Below are 7,578 nucleotides of genomic sequence, written 5' to 3'. Positions count from 1 at the left end.
AACTACCTATTTAGCTTAATAATTATTAATTGTTACAGAAAAAAAGATAATTCTCATTCTTATAAAATAGGTCGCTTTCGAATAAACTGCTGCATACCTGCAAAACTCACAAAAATGTTGAAGGTATCTCGATATAGAAAAACTGAAGCATGTAAAGAACACAACACACACACACCACACACACACACACACACACACACACACACACACACACACACACACACACACACACACACACACACACACACTGGAAACTTTAATTAAAAACAACGACAACAACGAAGAGATGGGAAAAGACGTCCAAATGGACGTTGAACAGAGTGCAAACAGCACCATAACAGGTACTGGAGGTAAGAATACCTACAACTCCTTCCACCGGGAGCAAGTGTATACTATACAAAAGGAAGTGGAACGCTAGCAAGCTTGACCTCGATGCTCTACGAACTTTTCTCATAAGGAGCATACCAACTCTCCAGAGAAACCCCAATCCAAGCACCCGCAAGGAGACGGAAGAAATAGTGACAAGAACCATGAACGTTCGTTAGTGCAAATGTGACTAAATTCATATTTAAAATCACGCGCCAAGCGCCCAGACCGACACCTGTGTTGACCGAATTTTCCCGAACGAAAACGAACAGGATCGCTAAGCTCCCGCCAGTGCAATAACAACAGCGATACCTAGAGCTACGATTGTACTCATTTATTGTTATTTGCAATAAATCCATTAAAAAACGTGAAATTTTACAGGATAATGGGTCGCTAAGCTCCCGCCAGTGCAATAACAACAGCGATACCTAGAGCTACGATTGTACTCATTTATTGTTATTCGCAATAAATCCATTAAAAAACGTGAAATTCTCAAAATTTTTACTGGTCCTTCGATACCGCACAACAAACGCTATTCTCGGCTCATGTAACGCTTCTATGCCACGACTGAAAGTTCGGGGTGCACACAGACCGGCATACTGGTGGTCACCGGAGATAGCAGAATTACGAAGAACATTCCATGTGCTACGTCGCCGCGCAACGAGGGCTGCAAAACGTTCACCCGATCAGGAATTGTATGTGAACGAGTACAAGCACGCAAAAAAAAGCTTGAATAAAACTATCAAAATAAGGAAAGCGACGCTATGGAAGGACTTATGCAATGACCTCAACAATGATATCTGGGGTAAAGCCTACCAACTTGGCACTAAACGACTTGGAAAAGCTGCACCAGAAGCGCCAAAATCACCCTCCGTGATGTATAGCATCGTGGCGGAGCTGTTTCCCAAATACCCGCCGCGGAGGAAAAGACACTATGTTAAAAGTGGCGAAATGACTCTCTTTACTACCAAGGAACTGCAAGACGCGTGGCGGAGCTGTTTCCCAAATACCCGCCGCGGAGGAAGAGACACTATGTTAAAAGTGGCGAAACGACTCCCTTTACTACCAAGGAACTGCAAGACGCGGCAAAGACCATCAAGATAGGAAAAGCACCCGGCCCAGATGGCATTCCAGCCTTGGTGATCAAGACTGTAATACCCGGACATACTCCTACAATGCATGTCTTGCAACTGGCACGCTTGCCACCGTTTGGAAGCGGCAAAGATTGGTCCTGTTGGACAAAGGAAAGGGAACCTCAATACCTTCTTCGTTTAGACCACTATGAATGCTTGACATCGCTGGGAAACTGCTGGAAAAGCAGCAGGCAGCAAGGCAGGCTTCGAAACGACATTGACCGTGCTGGAGGTTTTGCTACCAACCAATACGGGTTTCGGAGAGGTAGCTCGACGATCGAAGCGATTCAGAAGGTGATAGAGACCGCAACAAGAACATGGTCTGGTAGTCTCAAAACTCGCAAAGTATGTTTACTTCTAACATTTGATGTTTAAAATGCCTTTAACAGCGCGAATTGGGGAGATATTCTGGACGCCCTAGAACATAAATTTGATATAGAGCCAAAAAATCTGGAAATGGTTGACGATTACCTCGACGAAAGGACGCTAATTGTAGAATTGACGGAAGGCCCGCAGGAGCACGACATAACGGCCGGCGTGCCTCAGGGCTCAGCCATGGGGTCCGATCTATGGAACGCAGAATATGACCAGCTCCTGAGGATCCCGCTGCCGAATATATATATATATATATATATATTCGTGTTCGAGTGTTCGAAGTGTTTTCGGAGCGCGAGCATTGAAGATGCCAAGTGAGATTTTGGCGAAACGTCTGCAGGATTCCAGTCGGATGCAGGATTTGCAGGATTCCAGTCGGATGCAGGATTCCAGTCGGAGTTCAACGAGCGAACGGATGATATCCCGGAATATAGTGTCATCATATATATATATATATATATATATATATATATATATATATATATATATATATATATATATATATATATATATATATATATATATATATATATATATATATATATATATATATATATATATATATATATATATATATATATATTAAAATTTGCAATTCAGTTTTATATGTTTTATATTTAGTGTCGTTATTAAAAAAAAATCTCTTACTCCTGCTACCAAAGCGTACGGCTTTATCTATCTACAATATTCGTTATTTTTTAAATGTTCTAACAATGTTCTTAGATTTATCCTTGACCACATAATTAAATTTTTCTTTGGCGCAAGCAAATTAGTTTATTCGTATATGGTAACTGCGTGGTTTTGCGTGGTTTGTGATACCAGTTTGCTTTCATTTTTTGTTATTTCTTGAAAATCCTTACGGACAACAAGGAGGAATGTGATAGTACCGTAAAAAGACAAAACGTCCACAAAAAATGAAATTGCACTAGAAAACGCTTGTCTTACAATTTTAAATTTCGGACATATTAAAAGAATTGCGGACCTGGACAATTATCTCTATAAAAATGGTTTTCATCCAAAAAGTTGTCGCGACATTTGAGCGTCGCAAAGCGATGTCAGATTTTCTTTGTCTCCCTTAGAAGTACCCGAAATCAAGCAAGGACCTGGAGCTAAGCTGTAAGCTAGCTTGTTTTCATTTTTTAGTGATTTGAGGAATGGTTAGATGGAATAAAATTAAGTCTTAATAATATTCAGAATCAGGTTCTCAGTCACTCTGAAGCGTCGCACCTCGTTTTTCGTCGTTGTCGTTTACAAGCAACTCTCAGTTGATTTTTAAATTGCTTAGATTTATGACGAGGATATCAGGAATTTAATTCCGCTTAAGTTAATGTCCAAACCTGGGCGAATCTCTACGAACTTGCAGACAAAATCATACCATGTTAGTCAGATCATTCATGAAGTAAGGGCCTCAAGATTTAATAAGGGGATATTATTTATTTTTCAACTATTCATTAAACTGTGATGCACCAATTTCAGCATTTTCGGTAGATCTTTGCCACGATACGTACGTAAATAAAAGTAAATAATATATACATTTAAATGTCTGAATGGTAGTTGATAGTTTTATCATGATAAGTATCCTTGGTATATAGCTCGGTAAATATTAAAACATTTTTATGTTTCTCTCGATATTAATTTATACGCAGGGTACTTTTTTTAGATACTTTTTTAAACAAATCAAGTGTTTGATGACAATTACCGCCTAACACACACTAAAGTTAACAAAGGAAAAACTGTATAGCCTTAACGGAAAGCTTTAATATTGTCACAAATCTAAATGATATTTCGCTGTTTTGTTGATATCGATGTATTAAAAGGAAAGCTACTTTAAATCTGATTAGATTGTCTGGATAAACACACTTTACAATTTTTTTTATAAATACGAACATAAACTAACCTAGAATCGTAGCCATTAAAGTAAACATGCATCGATTGCTTGTAATTTTCCTATTTGTTTCATTTGCGGTAAGTGATTTTTCCCGAATATCACAGACTGTATGTTTTAAAGTAGTACCTCAGAAACATTAGATTGTTTCTGAGTTCTCTTGAAGATTTAAAGCATCGGTTTACACTAAGGCTCCTTTAAAAGTCACCTTAAAGTTACAAGGTTTAAATATTGGTATTAGAAAACTAATTACCAGAATATAAGTGTGCATATAAGTAGATTGAAACTTAATTGAAAAATGGCGTTACATAATAAACAATTTAGAGAATCCACTTTACCTATGATTTACTTTTAGCGGTCAGATCTCATCGTCGAATTGCCAGATGGAACTATTAAGGGAACTCAAGTCACGAGTCACGTGGAATCCCGTTTGCCCAGCCACCATTAGGATCGTCGAGATTCCAAGTAAACATAAGCTATTCTATCACATGCTCTTATAGTTGGAACAAAAGACCCGATAGTAATGCTCCCATTTTGGTACCTAATGATTCGTGGAACGGTACATTAGACGCTACTGAAGTAAAGTCTTGCTGCATTGATTTATTTGGATCCAGATCACATATTAATATAAATATAATATAATATAAATCATATTAATACACATATTTCAAATATTATAAAAATAATACTTCTTAAATTGAATTAAATATTGGAAAATTTACTTTGCGTTGAGGCAAGCAACTTTTAGTTTACACAAGTGGTTGTGCCACTGAGACTACTTTGGTCCCTTCCCACTAGTAAATGAAGACGTTCTAGTGGTCACATCGAACTACCAACTTGGTGTATATGGTTTCCTGTCCACTCAAGATGACGCTGTTTTGGATAACGCGACTTTCAAGGATCAACTGCTCGCCATGAAATGGACGCAGAAAAACATGGAATATTTAGGTGGGGATCCGGAAAAGGTGACCATTTTCGGCCGGAGGAATGTCTGTCGGGGCATATCTCGAAAACAAAAAATCGGCTGGGTTGTACAGAGCGGCAATTTGCCAAAGCGGCTGCCCTTTGTCTCATTTTATCATGACCACTCAACCGGATCCCAGAAAGGGTGCTTACGATATTGCTAAAGCCATAGATCCGTCCATTACTGACCAGAATACCACCTACGAGATACAAGACTTTCTCCATAGTCAATTAACAGATGTGATCAATAAAGCATTTACCTCTAATCCATGGGTAAGTATAAAAAAATATATAGCTCATTAAAAAAGAGATAAATTTACGAAGTTTCAGTGAAATTAGCGATGTGTTGAGTATATTAACATTCCACATATATAGAAACTTTATTTTATAATCCCATCACTTGGCCTGTAATAATATTAATAATAATAATAATAATAATTTAGTCCAGTTTTATCAACGAATAATTGGGTTTTAGTGCCGCAGTTGGTTCATGCTGTAGCTATTTTTTACGACTTGGATAACGTCGCATTATTACCTTCGAACCTTACACCTCAGCTAGGGGCAAACGTGCAGGAAATTGCGAACAAAATCAAACTAGCTTACACAGGCGGTGACTCATTTCTCTTCGATCTCGAAACAGTTGTTGAGGTAACTTCCTAGATTCGTTTCAATACTACTTTGATATTTTGGAAAAAATTAGAATAACGACATTGGTTACTAAGGATCAAATAGGCGAAAGAAGGGATTCTAAATATCAGCAATTTATAAATGAACTACATAATCCAATCCATTACTCTTATATTCATGTAAATATGATAAAGCAAAAGTATTTTGTGTGTGATAATTGTGTGTCTATGTGACTAACTTTTATTCGAGTCTTCGACTATTAACTCTGTAATTAAAAAAAATAGTATATTCTCTGCTCATATTTTGGTAATCCCAAGCGAATCTCAGTCTCAGTATTGTTGTTTTCAGTACACCAGCGATAACTTGATCCTAAGGTCATCTTCCAAGCAAGGCCAACTTCAATCACACTGGTCTTTTTTTATCAATTTTCATTTTCGGGTCTGCTGCACTTTCTCATGACGCAATAGCTTGATAATTAATATTGAGCGTCTACATGGTAGGCATTGGCAGTGTAATACAAGCAGAAGATGTAGTCCACCTCGTTAACTCGACGTTGCCCCTGAGCACAGCTGAACTATTCCAAATCAGGAACAGATTAGTGCGACTTTGGCCAACTTCGCGAAGACACTGTGAGTATTGCTATTACTTTTATTGACTTTCAAACTTAAATTTATAAGTACTTGATGTTTATACCAATAACTAATAGGATTTGATATGTTTAGGGATACTACTCCTGATGAATCGGATCCGCTGATCAACTTAAAGTGGTCCCAAGTATCGGGATCCTTTATTCCGTACCTGGCAAGAAGGTTATTGAAATGGCGGTTTGGAACGACGTCTACTACAATTATGGAGAGCAGCCTTTCGTCGGTTTCTAGATTCAATGTTGATTTTTGAATTGAAGTAATTCATTCGAAATATTTCTTAAAATTAAAGTAAATAAAATTTAAATAAATTGCGGGTTTTTAAATAATACCCCTCTAACAATTCCATTGATATGATAGAAGTGAAAGTGGTACTCATAACCTAGTTATACTAAAATATTTGAACAAACATTGTCTGTTAGAAAAAACTATTGTTTAGTGTTTTATGTCCTAATCCTCCCAAGAAAATCTGCGATGCCCTAGCGGTGAGGTTTTCGGGAGGCAGTCTGCAAAGTCTGAAAACAACCCACATCGATGCACAAGCAGTAAATTGGGTCTTAACAAAATGGATTGTTAAAAGTTGTTTTCATTCGCAGCAAATATAAAATGTTCGAACATTCTAAATCTAAATGACGTTTTAGCTTTGTCTTGTTATCGATGTTCAGTATATTTAAATAAAGACAATATTAAAGCAGATCGCCTCGATAACTCTAGAAAAATCAGTTGAAAAATTATTGTATAAATTCGAACGGACCTTGAATCAGAGCCATTAAAAAGACCATGTATGGATTAATTACAAGTTTTTTTTTATTTAATTAGGGAAATGTAACTGATTGTATAGTTTAAACTAGTATATCTATAGCGAAAGATTAGTTTGCGCTCTTGTAAAATACTTATAAGGCTTCAATTTTTGCGTTAAGATATACATTTTCAGTTTCCATAAAAACTGCCGTCTACTTTTGGTTCTTCTTCGCTCGTGAACGAAGGCATTAGAGTGGTCACATCGAACTATCGACTTGGTGTATATGGTTTCCTGTCCAGTCATGATGATGCTGTTTTGGGCATCGCAGCTTTCACTGCTCGTCGTGCTTGTGATATTATGATCATGTTATGATACGGACTTCCTCGAGAGTTGACCTGATACAATAAACAGTGCATTTTCCGGGAATTCATAGGTAAGCTTTAGTATGCGTGTAAATTAAAGTTTAGCTAGGATTCTGCTACAAGTGATTTTGCATTCAGCGAACGGCTAAAATAAGGAACAAATTTATTTAAAAATCGGTATTTTCGATTTCAATGCCAAAATTCCCACATAGTAAATGTTGTATACCCTATCCCAACTAACTCTTGCTTTTTATGAGCAAAAGTATAAAAACAAAAGTTCTTAAAATACTGGAATTCCTGTCAGCAAATTAAAATATGGAAACAAAACGAGAACTTAAGAGAATTTTGTAATTTGCTTAACCCATAATATCAATAAAGACCCATTACCACAGTGAGTAGCAGGCATGTGAAAGATCATCTACGGCAACTTCCTCCAAAAAATAATGGAATACAAGAATAATTCCCATTGTGGATGACTGCA

At 37.1% G+C, this 7,578-nt stretch overlaps 1 long non-coding RNA gene across 1 annotated transcript; it reads left to right on the top strand.

The window, feature by feature from the left end:
• Nucleotides 1-4,514: 4,514 nt before the first annotated feature.
• LOC132697078 (uncharacterized) lies at nucleotides 4,515-6,211 on the top strand. Its single transcript, XR_009618115.1, has 4 exons — nucleotides 4,515-4,995; nucleotides 5,198-5,370; nucleotides 5,698-5,978; nucleotides 6,072-6,211. It is a non-coding gene; the product is annotated as an uncharacterized LOC132697078 (long non-coding RNA).
• The last annotated feature ends 1,367 nt before the right edge of the window (nucleotides 6,212-7,578 follow it).

This window comes from Cylas formicarius, unplaced genomic scaffold (assembly GCF_029955315.1).
Source record: "Cylas formicarius isolate icCylForm1 unplaced genomic scaffold, icCylForm1.1 PGA_scaffold_1__22_contigs__length_36826433, whole genome shotgun sequence".
NCBI classification, from domain to species: Eukaryota; Metazoa; Arthropoda; class Insecta; order Coleoptera; family Brentidae; genus Cylas; species Cylas formicarius.
This window is presented reverse-complemented; position numbering and strand designations above follow the sequence as displayed.